General features: G+C 37.7%; 1 pseudogene; it reads left to right on the forward strand.

Annotated features, from left to right (window-relative positions):
- Positions 1 to 4531: 4531 nt before the first annotated feature.
- On the forward strand, positions 4532 to 9363 carry LOC114905836 (annotated as a pseudogene).
- Positions 9364 to 26348: the final 16985 nt, after the last annotated feature.

Genomic DNA, 26348 nt, shown 5'->3' on the forward strand with positions numbered 1-26348 from the left:
TTCATTGTCATTTGTTTCCAGGTATTTTTTGATTTCCTCTTTGATTTCTTCAGTGATTTCTTGGTTATTTAGTAGTGCAGTTGTAGCCTCCATGTGTTTGTACTTTTTACACATTTTTTCCCTGTAATTGATATCTAGTCTCATGGTGTTGTGGTTTGAAAACATACTTGGTATGATTTCAAGTTTCTTAAATTTATAAGGCTTTATTTGTGACCCAAGGTATGATCTGTCCTGGAGAATGTTCCATGAGCCCTTGAGAAGAAAGTATTCTGTTGTTTTTGGATGGAATGTCCTACAAGTATCAATTACGTCCAGCTTGTTTAATGTATCATTTAAAGCTTGTGCTTCCTTATTTATTTTCAATTTGGATGACCTGTCCATTGGTGAAAGTGGGGTGTTAAAGTCCCCTACTATGATTGTGTTACTTTCGATTTCCCCTTTTATGGCTGTTAGCACTTGCCTTATGTATTGTGGTGCTCCTATATTGGGTGCATAAATATTTACAATTGTTATATCTTCTTCTTGGATTGACCCCTTGATCATTATGTAGTGTCCTTCTTTGTCTCTTGTAATAGTCTTTATTGCCTTAATATTTGCCTGTTAGAAAGAAGTGCCACATAAACTTTTGTTGATTGAATAAATGTCTTCCCTTGCACACTAATTTCATCAAATCAAGGAATATTCATTACTGACACTTAGATAAAGGACAAAACTAAGGTGATTCAAGAATAACTTGAAAAAACTTCCAATTTTAAGAGGAAGCTGTGAAACTGTCACTGTTTTCAAATGGCAAGGTTTTATATATATATATATACATATAGTCCTAATGATGCTACCAAAAAACATTAAAACTAGTAAACAAATTTAGTAAAGTTGTCCAATACAAAAGTAATACACAAAAACCTGTTGTTTCTTTATAAATAGCTATCAGAAAGAGAAATTAAGGAAGAACAATCCCATTTACAATTCCATTAGAAAGAATAAAATACCTAGGAATAAATTCAACCAAGGAGGTAAGACTTATACTCTGAAAACTGTAAGACATTGATGAAAGAAACTGAAGATGACAAAAATAAATGGAAATATATACCAAGCTTATGGATTAGAAGAATTAATATTGTTAAAATGACCAAACTACACAAGTCAGTGCAATACCTATCAAAATACCAAAGACATTTTTCACAGTAGTAGAAAAAATATTTCTAAAATTGATGTGGAAACACAAAAGACCTTGAAAAACCAAAGCAATCTTAACAAAGAAGAACAAAGCTGGCAGGCATCGTGTGCCCTGATTTCAAACTATACTACAAAGATACAGTGATCAATACTGGTATAAAAGCAGATGCATAGTATAATGGATCAAAATAGAGAGCCCAAAAACAAACCCACATATATATAGTCAAATAATCTACAACAAAGGAGGCAATAATATACAATGGGGAAAAGACAGCCTTTTTAATAATGGGTTTGGGAGAACTGGATAGCTACTGGCAAAAGAATCAAATTGGACTACCTTCTCACAAGCTGGACTACCTTCTCACAAAACTAAACTCAAAATATATTAAAGACTTAAATGTAAGACCTGAAACAATAAAACTCCTAGAAAAAAACAGAGACAATATGCTCTTTGACATTGATCTTAGCAAAATTTTCAGGGTGTCTTTCTCCTCAGGCAAGGGAAACAGAAGCAAAAATAAACAAATGGGACTACATAAAAATAAAAAGCTTTTGTACAGCAAAGGGAACTTTCAACAAAACAAAAAAACAACATAGTGAATGGGAGAAGATATTTACTAATGATGCATCTCTTAAGGGGTTAATATCTAAAACATACAAAGAATACCTACGACTCATCAAATAAACAAACAACCCAATTAAAATGGGCAAAGGACATGAATAGACTTTTTTCCAAAGAAGTCATACAGATGGTCAACAGACACTTGAAAAGATCCTCAACATCACTAGTCATCAGGGAAATGTAAATCAAAACCACAATGAGATACCACCTCCCACCTGTCAGAATGGCTATCAATCATCTAAAAGACAACAAATAACAAGAGTTGGCGAGGATGAGGAGGAAAAGGAACCCTCATGCACTGTTGGTGGGAATGTAAATTGGTATAGCCACTATGGAAAACAATATGGAGCTTCCTCAAAAAATTAAAAATAGAAGTGCTCTATGATCCAGCAATTTCACTTCTAGGTATTTACCTGAAGAAAACAATAACACTAATTCAAAAAGATAGATGCATCCCAATGTTCATTGCAGCATTATTTACAATAGCCAAGATAGGAAAGCAACCTAAGTGTACACTGATAGATGAGTGAATAATGGATATATTTTATATGTATATATAAAATGGAATATTACTCAGCCATAAAAAATAATGAAACCTTGCCATTTGCAACAACATGGATGGTCTAGAGGGTATTAGGCTAAGTAAAATAAGTTAGACAGAGAAAGACAAATACTGCATGATCTCACTTATATGTGGAATCTAAAAAACAAAGCAAAGCAAAAATAGATTCATAGATACAAAGAACAAACAAACAGGTGGTTTCCAGAGAGGAGCGGGTGGAAACTGTTGAACGTGATTAAGAGGCACAAACCTCCTGTTATAAAATAAAAGCCATGAAGATGTAATATACAGCATAAGGAATATGGTCAATAATATTGTAATAACTTGGTATGTGGACAGACAGTTACTAGACTTATCATGGTGATCATTTTACAGTGTATGTGAATGTCAAGTCACTATGTAGTACACATGAAAATAACATAATATTGTATATCAACTATGTTTCAATTTTATAAACTATATAAAGTGAATCTAGTAAAACAGAAGATTTAAATAAAACCTGCAATCTGTTATCATAACACCTAAAGTGTCCAAGATTCAATAGAAAATCACTCATTATACTAAAAAACAGGAAAATCACAGCCTGAAAAAATAATGAACAGAGGACAACATGCAGTTGATTCAGCTGTTGGAATTATCTAGTGAATAGTTTAAAGCAAAAATCATAAAAATGCTTAAATGGGAAATTATAAATATTCTTTGAATAAAGGGAAAAAAAACAGAAAACCTTAGCAAAGAAATAGATTTGAGATATAGAGCAAAACAGAATTTATAGAACTGAAAGTACATTAACTGAATTAAAAACTCACTGCATAAGCTCAACAGTAGATTCGAGATGGAAAAGAAAAGAATAAGTGAACTTGAAAATAGGACAATGGAATTTAACCAACATGAACAACAGAAAGAAGATAGAATGCAAAAAAGAAAAAAAAATGAACAGAGCCTTAGTGTCCTGTGGGATAATAACAAAAGATCTGATTAGAGTCCCAGAACAGAAGGAGAAAGAGAATGAAGCTTAGATAGTATTAAAAAAAAAATACTGGCTGAAAACTTTCCAGATTCGATAAAATAACATGATGGTCAATTTCATGTGTTAACTTGACTGGATCATGGAATGCCCAGATTTTTGGCTAAACATAATTTCTAGCTATATCTGTGAGGGTGATTCCAGAGGAGGTATGCATTTGAATTGGTAGACTGAGTAAAGCAGATTGCTTTCCCCAGTGTGGGTGGGCTTTATCCAATACGTTAAGGGCCTGAATAGAATTAAAAAAAAAAAAAGTAGAAGAGAGAATTTGCCTCTCTGACTCCTTGAGCTATGATAGAAGTCTTCTGCCCTCACACTGGGAAGTAAACCATCCTCTCCCCTAGTTATCAGGCCTTCAGGCAGATTAAACTTACACCACCAGCTTTCCTGGGTCTCCAATTTGCAGATGGCAGATCATGAGACTTCTCCATCTCCATAATCATGTGAGGCAATTCCTCATATTAAATCTATTTATAATATATATCCTGCTGGTTCTATTTCTCTGGAGAACTCTAACTAATACATATTTTAGTACTGAGAGTGGTTTTAGAGGAATAGAATATGTTAAGGGTGAGTTTTCTAAATTGGTTTCAGTGTTTCTGGAGTTGGTTCTCTAATCTGATTAGATTTAAAGATGTTCATGATTCTATTTTCAGTAGTAAAGAGGGCACTGATAGTCTATGATGTTACCTGGAGATAGAGATAGGTAAAATATCTGCATTGGATATTTCTAATAAAACATAAGAGACAAGGAATGAATGACTGCATATATGTTACTTTAGAACATTTTTAGAAAACTAATGAATATAATGAGGTAGGCTGGTTGTTCCTAATGTCACTGGCAAAGTGGTGCAAGAAAAGGATGAGCTCAGGGGCTCAAATTCCCAGCTCAATTGCCATATTAATGATCTGAAAACTTCCAAATGTGCCCTGAAGGAGACTCTTAGCTCCTGTAGCCACAGAGATAAGATTGCTGAAAATCAAACACAGAATCTCATTCTGAGACTGGCTGAATGACAATGCAACCTGAACTCTTATCTTCACAGGATGTCTACTTTTAAAGTAAGAGCACTGACTAGCACTGACTGGGAAAGAATGGGATCCTGTAAGTTGAGATGGGAATGCATGAGAAGACCTTGATGAAATGGGGACCACTGAGCTGCTAAATTCTGATGAGTCTTCTTTTGCTGTGGAAGAGGCCTATCCATACCCAGTGGAAGCAGCCTCACCCCCAATGATGGTGGCTTCCCCACTCCCAGGGGTAGTGGCTCCTCCATCCCTATCTGAGGGGATAAGTCCCGTATTGCCTGAGAAAACTCTAATAGCCTCACCTGGGGCAGCTGCCATGCAAGACAAGGCTGATTCTCCTCAGGAGTCACCCCCATCACCTCCCTTTGCTTCTAGACTCAAGTCCCATCAGGCCCCTAAAGGTGAGATAAAAAATGTGACCCATGAAGAATTTTACTACACTCCAAAAGAACTCCTTAAGTTTTCTAATTTACACAGACAGAAAACCAGGGAACATGTGTGGGAATGGCTACTAAGGGTGTGGGATAATGGTGGAAGGAACATAAAGTTGAGTCAGGACAAATTTATTGATATAGACTCACCAAGCAGAGATTCTGCATTTAATGTTGCAGCTCAGGGAGGGAGACAGGGCTCTAACAGTCTGGTGGGTTGGTTGGTTGGTTCATTGACTGAAACATGGATCAAAAGTTGCCCACAGTGAGCGAACTGGACATACTCGACCTGCATTTCTGGTTTAATGTAGAGAAAGGGATTCAAAGGCTTAGGGAGACTGTAAAATCCATATTACAATGTTTTTTCCATTTAGGACCTATTCACCCACACTGGGAGGGTCCAGAAGACATACTTTTAAGCAGTACTGTGAGAAATAAACTTCTGAGAAAAGCAGCATCACTGAGGAGCTATTTATTCTCTTCTTTGTAGGTCAGACCTCACAGTGAGAACAGTAGTCACTGAATTGAGAAACCTAAATGCAATGGGAGTAATTGGATCTTGAGGTGATAGGGGTCCAAGTGTCAGCATTCAATTACTAAAGACAAGGTAGACATAATTACCATAATGGACAGCAGATTCAGAGCAGTAATCAGAATAGTCTGACTCATGCATACCTATGATGTTGGTTGCTTGATCATGGTGTTCCTAGAATGAAATAGATGGGAAACCTACTAAATTCTTACTTGATATGTATAAACAGAGAAGTTCTAGGTCAAGAAAACAAAAGTCTAACCTAAATCATTGAAACAGAGTCACAGTCCCTCTTTCAATTCCTGGACTTGATTGTAGTTTACAAACTCAGAATCCCTTGAATGAAGGAGAGGCTGAACAGCCTTGAGGAAGGACCTGGTACATTACCAAAAATTTATGCTACTATTCCTTTTCCCAACCTTCCCCATAGGGACCTACGGCCTTATATCACAGTAACTGTGCACTGGGAAAAAAAGAACGAATCAGATCTTTGGGGGACAACTGGACACTGGCTTTGAACAGACACTAATTCCAAAACGTCACTGTGGGCCACCAGTCAGAGTAGAGGATTATGGAGGTCAGGTTATCAATGGAGTTTTAACTCAGGTCCATCTCACAGGGACCCAGTAGGTCCAAAAATCCATCCTGTGGTTATTTCCCCAGTTCTGGAATGCATAAAATGGAATACATACATGCACATTCAGCAGCTGGCAGAATCCCCACATTGATTCCCCGACCTCTAGAGTTAGGGAAATGATGGGAAAGGCTAAGTGGAAGCCAGTAGAACTGTCTCTACCTAGGACAATAGTAAATCAAGAGCAATACCACATTACCAGAGGGATAGCAGAGATTAGTGCCACCATCAAGGACTTGAAAAATGCAGAGGTGGTGATTCCCAAAACATCCTAATTCAACTCACCTATCCAGCCTGTGCAGAAGACAGATGGGTTTTAGAGAATGAAAGTGGATTATCATACACTTAATCAGGAGATGGTTCCAATTTCAGCTGCTAAACCAGATGTGATTTCATTGCTTGAGCAAATTAACACATCTCCTGGTACCTAACATGCAGCTATTGGTCTGGCAAATGATTTTTTTTCTATATCTGTTAATAAGGACCACCAGAAATAATTTGCTTTCAGCTGGCAAGACAAGCAGTATACCTTCACCATCCTAGCTCAGGGGTATATAACCTCTCCAGCCTTATGTCATAATTTGGTTCACAGGGATCTTGATCGCCTTCATTTCCACAAAATTTGTGGAAATTTTTTGATGAAATTATGAAGATTGGACCTAGTAAGACAAAGCTACTACTCTAGACTTATTGGTAGGACCTTTGCCTGCTAGACAGTGAGAAAGAAACCCAACAGCAATTCAGGAGCATTCTACTTTAGTGAAATTTGAAGAGGTCCAGTGGTGTGAGACATGTCAAGATATCTCTTCTAAAGTTAAGGGTAAGTATTTTATCTGGTCCTTCCTATAAGCAAAAAGAGGCACATTGCCTAGTGGGCCTCTTTGAATTTTGAAGGTAACATACTTCTCATTTTGGTATGGTACTCTGGCTCATTTACCAAGTGTCTCAAATAGCTACTAGCTTTGAGTGGGGCTCAGAGTAACAGAAAGCTTTGCAACTTGCCCAGCCTGCTATGCAAGCTGCTTTGCCACATGGGACCCATGACCCAGCAGATCCAATGGTGCTTGAATTGTCAGTGGCACATAGGGAAGCTGTATGGAGTCTATGTCATGTCCTTATAGGTGAACTGCAGTGCAGGCCCTCAGAATTTTTGAGCCTAGCCCTGTAATCCATTGTAGATCACTACTCCCCTTTTGAGAAAGAACTCTTGGCCTGCTACTGGGCCTCAGTAGAAATTGAACATTTAACCATGGGCCACCAAGTTATCTTGCAACTGGAACTGACCATCATGAAATACGTATTATCTGAACCACCAAGCAATAAAGTGGGCAGGCAAAGCAGCACTGCATCATCAAATATAAGTGGAATATATGAGATTGGACTTCAAGAGCCCTGAAAGTACAAGTAAGTTTCACGGAGATGTTGTCCAAATGCTCATTATCCCCACTCCTGTTACACTATCTTTTCCTTCCCAGCCAGTACCTATAGCCTCATGGGGAGTTCCCTATGATCAGTTGACAGAGGAAGAGAAATCTCAGGCCTAATTTACAGAAGGATCCACAAGATATGCAGGTACCACCTAGAAGTGGACAGCTGCAGCACTACTGCCCCTTTGTGAGACATCCCTGAAAGATAGTGGTGAAGGGAAGTCCTCCCAGTGGGCAGAACTTGGAGTTGCACACCTGTTTGTTCACTTTGCTTGAAAGGAAAAAATTGCTTAAGTGCAATTATATACCGATTCATAGATGTGGCCAATGGTTTGGCTTAATGGTCAGGAATTTGGAAGGAACATGTTTAGAAAATTGGTGATAAGAAAAATTGGGGATAGAAGTCTGTGGATATGCCTCTCTGAATGGGCAAAAAAATGTGAATATATTTGTGTCCCATATGAATGCTCACCAAAGGGTGAACTCTGCAGAGGAGGAATTTAACAATCAAGTGGATAGAATTACCCATTCTGTAGGTACCAGTTACCTTCTTTGCCCAGCCACCTATGTCATTGTGCAATAGGTTCATGAACAAAAGTGGCCATGGTGGCAGTGATGGGGGTTATGCATGGGCTCAGCAGCACAGACTTCGACTCATCAACTTGGTTAAGGCTACTGCTGAGTGCCCAACCTGCCAGCAGCAGAGATCAACACTGAGTGCCTGATATGGCACCAGTCCCCAGGGTACTCAGCCAGTTACATGGAAGCAGGCTGATTATACAGAACTGCTGTCATCATTTAAGGGACACTGTTTTGTTCTTACTGGAATAAACACTTATCTGGATACGGATTTGCCTTCCTGTATGCAATGCCTCTGCCAGCACTACCATCTGAGGACATATAGAATGCCATATTCACTGTCATGGTAATTCAATAAAACATTCTTTCTGATCAAGGAACTCACTTCACAGCAAACGAAATACAACAATGGACCCATGTTCATGTAATTCGCTAGTTGTACCATGCATGTTTCCCGCCATTCTGAAGAAGCTGGTTTGACAAAACAATGGAATTGCCTTCTGAAGACTCAGTTACAGCACCAGCTCAATGACAATACCTTGCAGGGCTTGGGAAAGGCATCTAATATATGGTCCTTATGTGGCTGAACCACACTGAGTCGATTTTATTAGCTCCATATTAGGCCTGCAGTCCTACCCTTCCTCTTAATGCATGGCTAAAACTTTAGCCTACTCACAAAGAATGTGCCAAAGCGAGATAAGTTCCCTATAAACTTTTATCCTTGCCTTCATCAGATATGAAAAGTAGAAGAATGCCTTTTGCTGATGCAAATGGTTAATGGTCATGAGACCCACAGGGGGAGGAAAAACATCCAGTTCTCAACAGTGTGGACATCCTTTTCCCTTGGTAGTCTGATTCTACTTTTAGCTTTAGCCCCTTTAAATCTCCATGTACTCCTTTTGGCGGTACAGAGTGCAGCTGCTAATGCCTCTGGGATCATTGTCCGCCTGATCCTGCCTATATGTAAGTTACACACAATAAACATCATAATTGCACTTTATGGAGTTACCTGCTTCATTTTTTGGTCTTAAAGTTCCTTCTCAATTCAGAGGGTATTATTCAATATCTCTACCTCCCAACACTGCTGTTTCTCCCATAGCCAGGATTCATGGATCCAGGAAACATAGGGTGGAAATGGAAATGGCATCACTCACTATTACCCCCACTGACCCATTAGAAAATTTTTTGCTTCCTAGTCCTATGACCCAACACTCTGGTGGCCTAGGGGTCTTAGTTCCAGAGAAAGAAATAATTCCACCAAGAGACACAACAATGATTCCATTCACCTGGAAGTTAATACTGCTGCCTGGCCACTGTGGGCTCCTCATGCCTCTGAAGCAATAGGCAAAGAAGGGAGTTATAGTATGGGCTGAGATGATTGATCCTGCTACCAAGGGGAAATTAGACTTTTCTGCTCCACAGTGGAGGTAAGTAAGAGTATGTCTGGAAAACAGATAGGGTGTCTCTCAGTATTACCATGTCCTGTGATTAAGGTCAATGGGAAACTATAGTAACCCAATCCAGGTAGGACTACTAGTGGCCCAGACACTTCAGGAATGAAATCTTGAGTTATCCCACCAGCTAAAGAAGAACAACCAACTGAGGTGCTTGCTAAAGGCAAATGGAATACAGAATGGGTAATAGAAGACAATTAAAAATACCAGCTATGACCAGTGACTAGCTTCAGAAATAGAAATATAATTCTCATGAGTATTTCCTCCTTGTTTCGTTATGAATATTTTTGTGTATACGTGTATGTACAAGTGTGTTAACACATATACTTTTCTTCCCTCTCTCGTTCTCTTATCATAAAATATATGTTGACTTTATATATCATAGTATTTAAGTATTGTTAATTTTACATCACAATATTTAAGTTATGGGATATCAAGGAGAAGAATAAACATCACTCAAGGACTTTACCTCCTCTTCTGGGGCAGAGTTTAGCATATTTTCATCTATACACAAAAGAGTTGTATTATTGAGGTGGAATTATAACCTTGTCATTGTGTTTATTTGAAAATTAATTATGGTTTAAGGAGATGCATATGGATGCTAATTTGAGAAGGGTTGGACTTGTGATGGTTAATTTTATGTGTCAACTTGACTGGATAATAAAGTGCCAAGATATATGGCTAAATGTGATTTCTGGGTGTGCCTCTGAAGGTGTTTCCAGATGATATTAGCATTTTGAATCAATGGATTGAATAAAACAGACTGCTCAAACTTCCCTAGTGGCGCAGTGGTTAAGAATCTGCCTGCCAATGCAAGGGGCATGGGTTCGATCCCTGGTCCGGAAAGATCCCACATGCCGCGGAGCAGATAAGCCCGTGCGCCACAGCTACTGAGCCTGCACTCTAGAGCCTGTGAGCCACAGCTGCTGAGCCCGCGTGCTGCTACTATTGAAACCTGCATGCCTAGAATCCGTGCTCTGCAACAAGAGAGGCCACCACAATGAGAAGCCCACACACTGCAACGAAGAGTAGCCCCTGCTCGCCACGACTAGAGAAAGCCCGCGTGCAGCAACAAAGACCCAATTCAGCCAAAAATAAATAATTTATTAAAAAAAAAAACAGACTGCCCACCCCAGTGTGAGTGGGCATCATCCACTCCATTGAGGATCACGATAGAATTTTTAAAAGTGGACGAAGGGAAAATATGCCTCTCTGCTTGACTGCTTGAGCTGAAATATTGGTCTTCTCCTGCCCTAGGACTGGGAATTAAATCATGAGCTCCCCAAGTTCTCAGGCCTTCAGCCTCAGACTGAACTACACCACTGGTTTCCTTGGGTCTCCAGCTTGCAGACGGCAGATAGACTTCTCACCCTCCATAGATGCATGAGCCAATTCCTCATAATAAATTTCTTTAGGGGGTGGAATAAAATGACAGTGTAAGAGGATGCAGAACTCACCTCCCTCCATAAACACATCAAAAATATACCTACATGTGGTACGATTCTCACTGAAAACTTACTGGAGATTAGCAGAAAGACTCCTGTAAAACCAAGGCTGTAAGAAAGATACACACAGAATCACATAGGAAGGGAAGAGAAGTGATAGGAATGGGGCCTGTGCCCCTGGGAGGGGAGTCAGAAGAGGAGCGAGATTATACAGGTGAAAATTCTCCCTGGGGAGTGAGCAGTTCGAGCCACATATTGGGTCCCCCAGCCCTGGGGCCCGACACTGGTAAGATGAGTCCCCTTGGTTGGTTAGAGGGTCAGTGGGACTAAAAGGAGGGCCCTGGGAAGCCTGGACTCTGCTTTTGATGAGTGTGCACATGCTTGCTTACTCCCTGAAAAAGGGTGGAGAGGGAAGGTTGAAACTGCACAGGTCGCTGACCAGTTTCCCACAACTGCTCCGATGTGCGTCCCAGCCTGAGCCCAGCAAGTGCTCTGGTCCCGCTTGTTTCATGATGCAGCTCCAAACTGGAGTGAGGGTTGCTGCAACCAAGGGGAGAGCTTGGCTGTGAGGCACAAAGGTGGCTCAGACCCAGAATGGTGTCTGAGCAGGGAAGGGCAGCCATTAATCGCACATATACAGGCAGCATATCAGAAGCAGTCCAGGTCTCTGACTGTGGCCAGAATACCACGAGCTGCACCCTGACACACCAATCGCCCACACCAGCACTGCCTGCTCTGTGGTGCAGCTCCACACTACTGTGAGGGCTGCAGCAGCCAAGGGGAGAGCTTAGCTATGTGAGACAAATGTGGCTCAGACCCAAAGTGGCAGTATATTAGAAGTGGTCTGAGCTGCTGGCTGAAGCTGAGGCCAACACAGACCCACACTGAGCACCCACATCAGCCTCTCTTGCTCCAGTACTGCTTCCCTCTGGGGTGAAAGTGCCAGTGCTGGGAAGGGGAGAGCACACACTTAAAAGGAATGGAGACAGCTCAGACTCAACCCCCAGGGCTTCTGCTCCAGTAACTTGGGACCTGACCTCACCTTCAATAGGGTGGTGACAGCCACTGACCAGAGGAGAAGCTTCGGCTCACACCTGGCTCTGGTTCTAGACCCTCCATCTCCAGCCCCACTTCCTACCAAGATGATAGCTGCCAGCACACCCTGGGAAAACTGTGACTTGTGTTCATAACAAATCCAGTCTCACACCAAATCCCCTGGGCACATGAAGACTATATAGGGACACTCCCAACACAAGAACACCCCTTCAAGACTATAATAGGTAACTGTTTCACCTAATTTCATAGACACAGAGCAAGTTAAGCAAAATGAGAAGACAGAGGAATTTGTTTCAATTGAAAGAGCAAGAAAAAAACCCAGATAAAACTACTAATGAAGCAGAAATAAACAATTTACCAGATAAAGTATTCAAAGCATTAGTAAAAAGCATGCTAACTGAATTAGAGAAAAAAAATAGATGAAAATAGTGAGAATTTTAACAAGGAACTAGAAAACATAAAGAATAACCAGTCAAAGGTGAAGAATACAATAACTGAAATGAAAAATACACTAGAAGGAATTAACAGCAGACTAGGTGACAGAAGAATGCATAAGTCATCTGGAAGATACAATAATGGAAATCACCCAAACAGAATTGCAAAAAGAAAAACAAATTTTCAAAATGAGAACACTTTAAGAGACCTCTAAGATAATATCAAGTGTACCAAAATTCGCATTATAGGGGTCCTGGAAGGAGAAGAGAGAGAGAAAATGGTTGAAAATGTATTTGACAAAATTATGGCTGAAAACTTCCCAAACCGGAAGAAGCATACAACCTCCCAAGACTGAACCAGGAAGAAATAGACAATATGAACAGACTGATTACTAGTAGTGAAACTGAATTTGTTATTAAAAAATTCCCAGCAAACAAAAGTTCAGGACCAGACAGCTTCACAGGTGAATTATACCAAACATAGAATATTACTCAGCCATAAAAAATGAAATGCTGCCATTTGCAGCAATGTGGATGGACCTAGAGGGTATTATGCTTAGTGAAATAAGTCAGTCAGAAAAAGACAAATACCCTATGTTATCACTTATGGTGGTATCTAAAAAATAAAACAAACAAATGTATATAACAAAATAGAAACAGACTCATAGAGAACAACTAGTGGTTACCAGTGGGGAGAGGGAAGGGGGAGGGACCAGATAGGGATAGGGGATTAAGAGATACAAACTACTATTTATACAATAAATAAGCAACAAGGATATACTGCACAGCACAGAGAAATATAGCCATTATTTTGTAATAACCTTAAATGGAGTATAATCTATAAAAATATTGAATCATTACTCTGTATGCCTAAAACTAATATAATATTGTAAATCAACTATACTTCAATCAAAATCTCTTTATATACACACATGCATGCACACACATGCTTTTAGAAATACATGGTTGAAACAAAAATTATAACCCTACCTGTTTATGTGCCACTCAATGTATATATAGGAAATACTTAAGCCAATTATATTTGACAAGCACAGGGAGTAAAGGAACCTATATGGATGTAAGAGTTTCTACACTTCACTTGAAATGGTAGAGGTGATAGGTTCTCTCTCTCTCTCTCCATATATATATATATATATATATATATATGACCTAACATACATTGTAATGCCCAGAGCAACCACTAATACAAACATACAAAGCAATATACTTCTGAAAAGTAATACAAATAAATCAAGATGGAATCCAAAAAAGGTAAGGAACAACAGTTTCATCTTGCCTGCATCATCCCATTCCTCAAGCCAGCACTACTCAGTGCAAAGAGGTAAATCCCTAGTCCAAGAATTCCCCTAGCAGAATGAGCAATCACCTTTCCCAGCTTTTTGGGGCATTGCATGAAGGACTTGCTTCAGTTTATCCCCATCCAGTTCGCTGGGGAGACAGGCATAGCTGAGACTCTGGAGATGCTAGTAAGAAAGAAGAATGGCAAGAGTTATCAGTATCAGCCACATGTTGAGACCAGACACAGAACCCAGTGGCCTTCTGCACAGGGTTCCCTAGCAGGTTTTACTACTGAGGAAACCAACAGCCAGCACAGCTGTCTTGGATTCACAGCAGAGTTCACCCCTGAGAGTCCCACATGTTTTCACATTCACAGGCTCCAGCTACCTGAGTCTCTCCATCCTGCCCCCCACAGCTGACCCTGAACCCTGCAGGTAAACACATGCACACAGTCAGTCATGACTCCTATTGTCAGCCCTCACCCCTGCATGCATGCCCACAGCAAGCCTCTGGAACCATGTATGAGTACACCATCACCCTGAAGCATCACTGCTGGATGTTTCAGTCCCTCTCTGCTGGGCCTGGAGGAACTGCTGAGAACCCCAGCAGCCCTTATAGCCACCGTGCCCCGCCACAGCTCTAGCTGCCAAAGACCATACAGCTGCTGACTTTGTAAGTTGCGGCTGCCTGAGCCAATGAGACACTGAACACTCCCCCAAATACACACATACCTGGGGCCATTGCATGCCTAGGGTGTGTAAATCATTTATAACTCTAGTATAAATGTTAAAAGACAAAAGCATTTAAAAAAAAGACAGCTACAATAATTTGTTAATGGATACACAATATGAAAAGATGTAAACAGTGACAATAGAAATATAAAATGTGAGGGTTGGGAGTAGTAGTGTAGTGATTTTGTATGCGATTGATATTAAGTAGTTATCAGCCTAAAATAGACTGTTATAAGATGTTATATGAAGACTCATGGTAACCACAAAGCAAAAACCTATAATAGATACACAAAAGATAAAGACAAAGGAATCAAAGTAAATCACTACAGAAAATCATCAAATCACAAAGGAACACAGTAAGAGAGAAAAAATGGGAAAGGGATATATAAAACACTGAGAAAACAACTAACAAAATGACAATAGTAAGTCCTTCCCTATCAATAATTATTTAAATTTAAACAGACTAAATTATACAATCAAAAGACCTAATTTGCCTGAATAAAAAAAAAAAAAAGAACAAGACTCACCTATATGCTGCCTATAAGAGACTCACTTCAGCTTTAAGGACACACATAGACTGAAAGTGAAGGGATGAAAAAAGATATTCCTTGCAAATGGTAACTGAAAGAGAGCAGAGGCTCTCTTTTTATATCATTTATGTCAGACAAAAATGCCTTAAAGTCAAAAACTGTAATAAGAAACAAGCACCAGTATATAATGAAAAAGGGGTCAATTCTTCAAGAGGAAATAACAATTGTAAATATATGTGCACCCAACACTACAGTACTTAAGTACAGTCATCCTTCAATTTCCACAGAGTATTGGTTCCAGGAGCCCCTGCACATACCAAATCTACAGATGCTCAAGTCCAACAGTCAGCCCTCTATGTGTGTGGTACCACATCTGAGGATTCAACCAACAATGGATTGTGTAGTAGTCTATGTATTTATTGAAAAAAATCCATGTATAACTGGACATGCGCAGATCAAACCTGTGTCAGCTGTATATAAAACAAATATTAACATATTTGCAGGGAGGAATAGACAGCAATACAATAATACTGGGGGCCCTTAATATACCATTTTCAACAATGTATATATCATCCAGACAGAGAATCAGTAAGGAAACAGTGGACTTAAACTACACTTTAGACCAACTGGACCTAACAGATATTCCACTGAGCAACAACAGAATGCATTTTCTTCTCAAGCACACATGAAACTTTCTCCAGGACAGATCATACGTTATGCCACAAAACAAGTCTTAACAAATTTAAGAAACATATCGAGTACCTTTGCTGACCACAATAATATGAAATTAGAAATCAAGAATAGAAGGAAAACTAGAAAGCTCATGCATAGAAGGAAATTAAGCAACATGCTCCTAAACAACCAATGTGTCAAAGAAGCAATCATGAGGGAAATCAAATAATATCTTGAGACAAATGAAAATGAAAACACAACACACCAAAACTTATGGAATTAAGCAAAAGCAGTTCTAAGACAGAAGTTTATAATGACAAATGCCTACACTAAGAAAAAGGAAAACTCTCAAATAAAAACCTAACAAAAAAGAACTGCACAAGAACAACCAGCAACAACCACAAATCTTGGAGACACAGGACTATGATATCAGAATGGATAAAATATAAAATATGTCAACAAAATATTGCTAGATATGAAAAGAAACAAAAGTGTGCCAAATACTCAGGGACAAAAAAGCAGCTGACTGAATATGTTCATGAGACAGGCCTAGATTTGGGGCTTAGTAAACAAAGACTTTAAAGAGGCTATTATAACTATTTTTGAAGACTTAAGGAATCATGTTTAAAGAATTAAAGGAAGTATGAGAAAAATATATCCTTAGAGAATATAAATAAAGACTTAGAAATGATAAAAAGAATCATATAGAAATTCAGGAGTTGAGAAATATTCAATACTATAACTGAAAAAAGGTCACTAGAGAAGCTCAATAAAAAATTTGAGCTTACAGTAAAAGAACCAGTGATTCTGATGATAGAGCAATAGAGATTATCTAGTCTGATGAACAAAATGAAAAAAAAAAAAAGAATGAAGAAAAATAAAAGAGCATCAGAGACCTGTGGGACATCATCATCTTCAAGCATACCAACATATGCATAATGGGAATCACAGGAGGAGAAAAGAAAGAGAAGGGGCAGATAAAATATTTGAAGAAATAATGGAGGAAAACTTGCCAAAACTGATGAAAAACATTAATCTGAAGATCGAAGAAGCTCAAACTCAAATTAGTATAAAGTGAAAAAGATAACACCAAAACATGCCATAGTCAAATTGACAAAGGTCGAAGGAGAAAATCTTGAATGCAGAAAAAAAATGATTTAAGAAGTACAAGTGTTTCTTAATGAGATTAGCAGCTGACTTCTCACAAACATCAGATAAACATGAATAACAGAAAATAATGGGGTGACAGCTTCAAACTGTTGAAAGAAAATGACTATCAGGCATGAATTCTATAAAATCTCCTAGTAAATCTCCTTTATAAAAATCTCCTTTAAAGATAAAAATGAAATTAAGACATTTACAGATAAATAAAAACTGAGAAAATGTACTGATATCAGATCAGACTTACAGGAAATACTAAAAAGAATCCTTCAGACTGATAGGCAAGGACACAGGATGGTAACTCAAATGTAGAAATGAAGAAAACTTGTAAAAGTAGTTATATATGTACTATAAAAGATAGTATATGTATTTTTGTCCCTGTTTTCTTCTTGTACCTATTTTAGAAGAGAACAAAACAACTACCAAACTGTGTTGTTGGGAAAACATAAATTTGCATGGCAATAATAATACAGAGAATGAGGGAAAGATTGGAATTTATTGGAGCAAAGTTTTTATATACTATTGAAATTAAGTTAGCATAATCTGAATGTGATGTTTTTTAGTTAAGATGTTAATTATATTAACCAAAGTAACCAATAAGAAAATTATGATTAAAAGATATATCATGAAAGAAACAACAAAGAAATTTAAAAGGCACACTAAAAATACTTAATTCAAAAAAAAGGGGGGCAGGGTTTCAGGACTAGAGGGAAAAAAATGTAAGACACATAGAAAACAAGTTGGAAAACTGGCCAATGTAAAACCTATCTTATCAGGAATTACATTAAATATAAGTGGATTAAACACTCTTATCTAAAGTCACATATTAGCAAAATGGAGAAAAGCAAAATAAACATGATCCAGTCATGTGCTATCTACAAGAGACTTGTTTTAGATTCAAAGATAAAAATAGTTCAAAAGTAAAAGGATGAGAATATACCCAAGTAGCAGTAATGAAAAGAGGGCTGTAGTGGATATATTAGTATGATACAAAATAAAATTTTTAAATATTAGAAGAGACACTTTTAAAATGACAAGAGGGTCAATCCATCAGGAAGATATAACTATACATAACACACAGCAACAGAACACACATAACAGCAGAACCTAAAAATATATGAGAAAAACAGACAATATTGATGGCAGAGAAAAAAAAAAAACTATTCCAAAATTATGTTTTGAGATTTTAAATCCCCACTATCAATAATCAGTAAAACAACTAGGCAAAAGGTAAACAATGAACTATAAGACCTTGAAAAATACTATAAACTAACTATGGCTAACAAACATGTATAAAACACTCCATCCACAACAGCAAAATACATATTTTCTTAAGTGTACATGAAACATTCTAGAGCCTAGACCATAAACTAGCCTATAAAACAAGCCTCAATAAATTTAAAAGAAGTTAAATAATACAAGTATACAAAGATTGCTCTCGGACAACAAAGGAATCAAATTATATATCAACAATGGAAGAAAATTTGAAAAAAATTTTAAATATGTGGAAATTAAACAACACCCTACTAAACAGTCAATGGATCACATAAAAAAAAAAAACAGGGAAAATTACAAAAATTTTTGTGACAACTGAAAATAAAAGCTCAACATACCAAAACGTATTAGATGTAACTAAAAGTAGTACTTATAGCAAAATCTACATCTGTAAATGCCCATATTAAGAAAGTAGAAAGATCTCAAATCAATAACCTAACAAACATTCCACTTTAAGATACTGAAGAATGAAGAGGAAACTAAACTTAAAGCAAGTAGATAGAAAAAAATAAAGATTAGAGTGAACATAATTGAAATATGGAATAGAAAAGCAGTAGGAAAAATCAAAAGATTGACAAAACTGACAAAAGTTTGGCTGGTTTGACCAAGACAAAAAGAGAAAAGATTCAAACTACCAAAACAGAATAAAAGAGGGAAATTGCTACTGACCTTACAGAAATAAAAAGGATTATAAAGGAATGCTATAAACAACTTTACACCAACAAATTAGATAATTTAAATAAAATGGAAAACTCATCTAAAACCACAAGCTTATAAAACTAATTCAAGAATAGACAATCTAAATAAACTTATAATAAATAAAGAAACTGAATCTAATAATAATTTTTAAAAACTACCTAAAAATAAGACCCCATGCCCAGATGATTTCACCTCTGAATTCTATCCAATATTCAAAGAAGAATTAATACCAATTATTCACAACACTTCCAAAAAAGAGAAAAGGGAACAAATCCCAACTGAGTTTTGAGGCCGGTATTACCCTAATCCCAAAACAAAAAAAAGACATCACAAGAAATTAAGCTCACAGACCAATATCTCCTATGAACACAGACATAAAATTACTCAACATAATACTAACTAGCCAAAGCCAGAAACAACATACACCATGAACAAGTGTAATTTGTCCCAGGGTTGTACAGTTGGTTTAATGTAATATATCAATGTAATTTTTTTTAATCACATGAACCTCAAAATAAACACAGAAAAAGCATTTGACAATATTCAATATTCTTTCACAATAAAAATACTCAGCAAACGATGAATAGAGGGGAACTTTCTCAACCAGATAAAGGGCATCTAAAACCTACAGCAATATATATATCTCTCTGAGATACTGATTTCATTTCCTTTGGATATATACCCAGAAGTGAGAATGCTGAATCATGCAGTAGTTCTATTTATAACTTTCTGAGGAACTTCCATACCGTTTTCCATAACAGATGTATCAAGTTACATTCCCACAAACAGTTCCCTTTTCTTCACATCCTCACCAATGATTCCCTTTTCTTCACATCCTCACCAACACTTTTTGTTTTGACTTTTCTTTAAAAAAACATCTTTATTGGACTATAATTGCTTTACAATGGTGCATTAAGTTCTACTGTATAACAAAATGAATCAGTTATACATAAACATATATCTCCATATCTCCTCCCTCTTGCATCTCCCTCCCACCCTCCCTATACCACCCCTCTAGGTGGACACAAAGCACAGAACTGATCTCCCTGTGCTAAGCAGCTACTTCCCACTAGCTATCTATTTTATATTTAGTAGTGCATACATGTCCATGCCATTTTCTTACTTCATCCCAGCTTCCCCTTCCCCTTCCCCATGTGCTAAAGTCCATTCTCTAAGTCTGTGTCTTTATTATTCCTGTCCTGCCCCTAGGTTCTTAAGAACCTCTTTTTTTTTTTTTTTTTTTAGATTCCAAATATATGTGTTAGTATATGGTATTTGCTTTTCTCTTTCTGACTTACTCCACTCGGTACGACATTCTATAGGTCCATCCACCTCACTACAAATAACTCAATTTCATTTCACTTTATGGCTGAGTAATATTCCATTGTATATATGTGACGCATCCACTTTCTCCATTCATCTGTCAATCAACACTTAGGTTGCTTCCATATCCTAGCTATTGTAAATAGACCTGCAAAGAATATTGTGTCACATGACTCTTTTTCAATTATGGTTTTCTCAGTGTATATGCCCAGTAGTGGGATTGCTAGGTCATATGGTAGTTCTATTTTTAGTTTTTTAAGGAACCTCCATACTGTTCTCCATAGTGTCTGTATCAATTTACATTCCCACCAACAGTGCAAGAGGAACGATTCCTTTGCTCAACAGACTCTCCAGCATTTACTCTTTGTAGATTTTTTATGATGGCCATTCTGACCGTTGTGAGGTGATACCTCATTGTAGTTTTGATTTGCATTTCTCTAATGACTAGTGATGTTGAGCATTCTTTCATGTGTTTGTTGGCAATCTGTATATCTTCTTGGGAGAAATGTCTATTTAGGTCTTCTGCCCATTTTTGCATTGGATTGTTTGTTTTTTTCATATTGAACTGCTTTAAATTTTGGAGCTTAATAATTTCTCCGTTGCTTAATTTGTAAATATTTTCTCTCATTCTGAGGGTTGTCTTTTTGTCTTGTTAATGGCTGCCTTCACTGTGCAAAAGCTTTTAAGTTTCATTAAGTCCCCTTTGTTTATTTTTGTTTTTATTTCCATTTCTCTAGGAAGTGGGTCAAAAAGGATCTTGCTGTGATGTATGACATAGAGGGTTCAGTCTATGTTTTCCTCAAAGAGTTTTAGAGTGTCTGGCCTTACATTTAGGTCTTTAATCCATTTTGAGTTTATTTTTGTGTATAGTGTCAGGGAGTGTTCTAATTTCATTATTTTATATGTAGCTGTCCAGTTTTCCCATCACCACTTACTGAAGAGGCTGTCTTTTCTCCATTGTATATTATTGCATCCTTTATCAAAGATGAGGTGACCATATGTGTGTAGGTTTATCTCTGGGCTTTCTATCCTGTTCCACTGATCAATATTTCTGATTTTGTGCCAGTACCATATTGTCTTGATACTGTAGCTTTGTAGTATAGTCTAAAGTCAGGAAATCTGATTCCTCCAGCTCTGTTTTTCTTTCTCAAAATTGCTTTGGCTACTCATGGTCTTTTGTGCTTCCATAGAAATTGTGAAATTTTTTTGTTTTACTTCTGTGAAAAATGCCATTGGTAGTTTGATAGGGATTGCATTGAATCTGTTGATTACTTTGGGTAGTATACTCATGTTCACAATGTTGATTCTTCCAATCCAAGAACATGGTATATCTCTCCATCTGTTTGTATCACCTTTAATTTCTTTCATCAGTGTCTTATAATTCTCCGCATACAGGTCTTTTGCCTCCTTTGGTAGGTTTATGCCTAGGTATATTATTCTTCTTGTTGCAGTGGTAAATGGGAGTGTTTCCTTAATTTCTCTTTCAGATTTTTCATCACTAGTGTATAGGAATGCAAGAGATTTCTGTGCATTCAGTTTGTATCTTGCTACTTTACCAAATTCATTGATTAACTCTAGTAGTTTTCTGGTAGCATCTTTGGGATTCTCTATGTATAGTATCATGTCATCTGCAAACAGTGACTGTTTTACTTCTTATTTTCTGATTTGGATTCCTTTATTTTCCTTTTTCATCTCTGTTGTGGCTAAAACTTCCAAAACTCTGTTGAATGGTAGTGGTGAGAGTGGGCAACCTTCTCTTCTTCCTGATCTCAGTGGAAATGGTTTCAGGTGTTCACCATTGAGAATTATGTTTGCTGTGGGTTTGTCATATATAGCCTTTATTATGTTGAGATAAGTTCCCTCTATGCCTACTTTCTGGAGAGTTTTATCATAAATTGGTGTTGAATACTGCTGAAAGATTTTTCTGCATCTATTGAAATGATCATATGGTTTTAATCCTTCTAGTTGATAATATGGTTTATCACATTGATTTCCATATATTGATGAATCCTTGCATTCCTGGGATAAACCCCACTTGATCATGGTGGATGGTCCTTTTAATGTGCTGTTCGATATGTTTGCTAGTATTTTGTTGAGAATTTTCGAATGTTCACCAGTGATATTGGTCTGTAGTTTTCTTTTTTTGTGACAGCTTTCTCTGGTTTGGGTATCAGGGTGATAGTGGCCTCGTAGAATGAGTTTGGGAGTGTTCCTCCCTCTGCTGTATTTTGGAAGAGTTTAAGAAGGATATGTGTTACCTCTTCTCTAAATGTTTGATAGAATTCACCTGTGAATCCATCTGGTACTGGACTTCTATTTGTTGGAAGATTTTTAATCACAGTTTCAATATCAGTGCTTGTGATTGGTCTGTTTATATTTTGTATTTCTTCCTGGTTCAGTCTCAGAAGATTGTGCTTTTCTAAATATTTGTCCGTTTATTCCAGGTTTTCCATTTTATTGGAATATATTTGCTTGTAGTAATCTCTCATAATCCTTTATATTTCTGCAGTGTCAGTTGTTACTTCTCCTGTTTCATTTATACTTTTATTGATTTGATTCTTCTCCCTGTTTTTCTTCATGAGTCTGGCTAGTGGTTTATCAATTTTGTATACCTTCACAAAGAACCAGATTTTAGTTTTACTGATTTTAGCTATTGTTTCCTTCATTTCTTTTTCACTTATTTCTGATCTGATCTTTATGATTTCTTTCCTTCTGTTAACTTTGGGGTTTTTTTGATCTTCTTTCTCTAATTGCTTTAGTGTATGATTAGGTTGTTTATTTGAGATGTTTCTTGTTTCTTGAGGTAGGATTGTATTGCTATAACCTTCTGTCTTAGAACTGCTTTTGCTGCATCCCATAGGTTTTTGGGGCATCATGTTATCATTGTCTTTTGTTTCTAGGTATTTTTTTATTTCCTCTTTCATTTCTTCAGTGATCTCTTGGTTATTAAGTAGTGCATTGTTTAGCCTCCATGTGTTTGTATTTTTTACAGATCTTTTCCTGTAATTGATATCTAGTCTCATAGCATTGTGGTCAGAAAAGATACTTGATACCATTTCAATTTTATTAAATTTACCAAGGCTTGATTTGTGACCCAAGATATGATCTATCCTGGAGAAGGTTGCATGAGCACATGAGAAGAAAGTGTATTTTGTTGTTTTGGGATGGAATGTCATATAAATATCAATTAAGTCCATATTTTTTAATATATCATTTAAAGCTTGTGTTTCCTTATTTATTTTCATTTTGGAATATCTGTCCATTGGTGAAAGTGGGGTGTTAACGTCCCCTACTATGTTTGTGTTACTGTTGACTTCCCCTTTTATGGCTATTAGCATTTACCTTATGTATTGAGGTGCTCCTATGTTGGGTTCATAAATATTTACAATTGTTATATCTTGTTCTTGGATTGATCCCTTGATCATTATGTAGTGTCATTTTGTCTCTTGTAAGAGTCTTTATTTTAAAATCTATTTTGTCTGAAATGAGATTTGCTACTCCAGCTTTCTTTTGGTTTCCATTTGCATGGAATATCTTTTTCCATCCCCTGACTTTCAGTCTGTATGCGTCTCTAGGTCTGAAGTGGGTCTCTTGTAGACAGCATATATACGGGTTCTGTTTTTGTATACATTCAGCCAGTCTCTGTCTTTTGGTTGGAGAATTTAATCCATTTACATTTAAGGAAGTTAACAACATGTATGTTCCTATTGCCATGTTCTTAATTGTTTTGTGTTTGTTATTGTAGGTGTTTTAATTTTCTTGTGTTTCCTGCCTTGGGAAATTCCTTTAGCATCTGTTCTAAAGATGGTTCAGTGGTGCTGCATTCTCTTAGCTTTTCTTGTCTGTAAAGGTTTGAAATTCTCTGTCAAATCTCAATGAGAATGTTACTGGGTAGAGTAATCTTGGTTGTAGGTCTTTCTCTTTCATCACTTTAAATATGTCCTGCCACTCCCTTCTGGCTTGCAGGGTTTCTGCTGAAATATCTGCTGTTAACCTTATGGGGATTCCCTTGTATGTTATTTGTTGCTTTTCCCTTGCTGCTTTTAGTATTTTTCCATTGTGTTTAATTTTTGATAGCTTGATTAATATGTGTCTTGGCATGTTTCTACTTGGATATTTCCTGTATGGGCCTCTCTTCACTTCCCAGACTTGATTGACTATTTCCTTTCCCATATTAGGGAAGTTTACAGTTATATTCTTTTCAAATATTTTCTCAGTTCCTTTCTTTTTCTCTTCTTTTTCTGGGAAACCTATAATTCTAATGTTGGTGCATTTAATGTTGTCCCAGAGGTCTCTCAGACTGTCCTCAATTGTTTTCATTCTTTTTTCTTTATTCTGCTCTCCAGTAATTATTTCCACTATTTTATCTTCCAGGTCACTTATCCGTTCTTCTGCCTCAGTTGTTCTGCTATTGATTTCTTCTAGAGAATTTTTAATTTCACTTATATGTTGTTCATTATTATTTGTTTGCTCTTTAGTTCTTCTACATCCTTGTTAAATGTTTCTTGTATTTTCTCCATTCTATTTCCAAGATTTTGGATATCTTTACTACCATTACTCTGAATTCTTTTTCAGGTAGACTGCCTATTTCCTCTTCATTTATTTGATCTTGTGTTTTTTTTACCTTGCTCCTTCATCTCCTGTGTGTTTCTGTTTTCTCATTTTTGTTAACTTACTGTGTTTGGGGTCTCCTTTTCACAGGCTGCAGGGTCATAGTTCCCGTTGTTTTTGGTGTCTTCTCCCCTGTGGCTAAGGTTGGTTCAGTGGGTTTTGTAGGCTTCCTGGTGGAGGAGACTGGTGCCTGTGTTCTGGTGGATGAGGCTTGATCCTGTCTTTCTGGTGGGCAGGACCCTTTCTGGTGGTGTGTTTTGGGGTGTCTGTGAACTTAGTATCATTTTAGGCAGCCTCTCTCCTAATGGGTGGGGTTGTATTCCTGTCTTACTAGTTGTTTGGCATAGGGTGTCCAGCACTGTAGCTTGCTGGTCATTGAGTGGAGCTGGCTCTTCACCTTGAGATGGAGATCTCTGAGTGAGCTTTCACCGTTTGATATTACATGGGGTCAGGAGGTCTGTGGTGGACCAATGTCCTGAACTCAGCTCTCCCACCTCAGAGGCTTGGGCCTAACATCCGGCCAGAGCACCAAGACCCTGTCAGCCACCAGCTCAGAGAAGGGAGAAAAAAAAAGAAAGAAAAATAATATAAAATAAAGTTATTAAAATAAAATTTATATTATTAAAAATATAAAATAAAAAAAAGAATGAAGGGAGTAACCAAACCAAAAAACAAATCCACCAATGATAACAAGTGCTAAAAACTATACTAAAAAAAAAAAAATGATCAACAGAACCCTAGGACAAATGGTAAAAGCAAAGCTATACAGACAAAATCACACAAAGAAGCATACACATAGACACTCACAAAAGGAGAAAAAGGAAAAAAATATATATATATATATTAAAAAAAAGGAAGAGAGCAACCAAATCAATAAACAAATCTACCAGTGATAATAAGCTCTAAATACTAAACTAAGATAAACATAAAACCAGAAACAAATTAGATGCAGAAAGCAAACCCCAAGTCTACAGTTGCTCCCAAAGTCCACCACCTCAATTTTGGGATGATTCCTTGTCTATTCAGGTATTCCAGACATGCAGCATTCATCAAGTTGATTGTGGAGATTTAATTTTTTGCTCCTGAAGCTGCTGGGAGAAATTCCCCTTTCTCTTCTTTGTTTGCACAGCTCCTGGTGTTCAGCTTTGGATTTGGCCCCGCCTCTGCGTGTAGGTCGCCTGAGTGTGTCTGTTCTCTCCCAAGACAGGGTGGGGTTAAAGTAGCAGCTGATTAGGGGTCTTTGGCTCACTCAGGCCATGGGGAGGGAGGGATACGGAATGCAGGGTGAGTCTGCCACGGCAGAGGCCTGTGTGATGTTGCAACAGCCTGAGGCATGCCATGTGTTCTCCTGGGGAAGTTGTCCCTGGATCTCGGGACCCTGGCAGTGGAGGGCTGTACAGGCTCCTTGGAGGGGAGGTGTGGATAGTGACCTGGGCTTGTACACAGGATTCTTGGTGGCTGCAGCAGCAGACTTATCATTTCACACCCATCTCTGGGGTCCGCGCTGACAGCCGCAGCTTGTGTCCATCTCTGGAGCTTGTTTAGGTGGTGTTCTGAATACCTTCTCCTTGTGCACCCTAAAACAATGGTCTCTTGTCTCTTAGGTAGTTTCAGACTTTCTCCCAGACTCCTGGCTACG

Source organism: Monodon monoceros, unplaced genomic scaffold (assembly GCF_005190385.1).
Source record: "Monodon monoceros isolate NGI ecotype Baffin Bay Population unplaced genomic scaffold, NGI_Narwhal_1 Super_Scaffold_22, whole genome shotgun sequence".
In the NCBI taxonomy this organism is placed as follows: Eukaryota; Metazoa; Chordata; class Mammalia; order Artiodactyla; family Monodontidae; genus Monodon; species Monodon monoceros.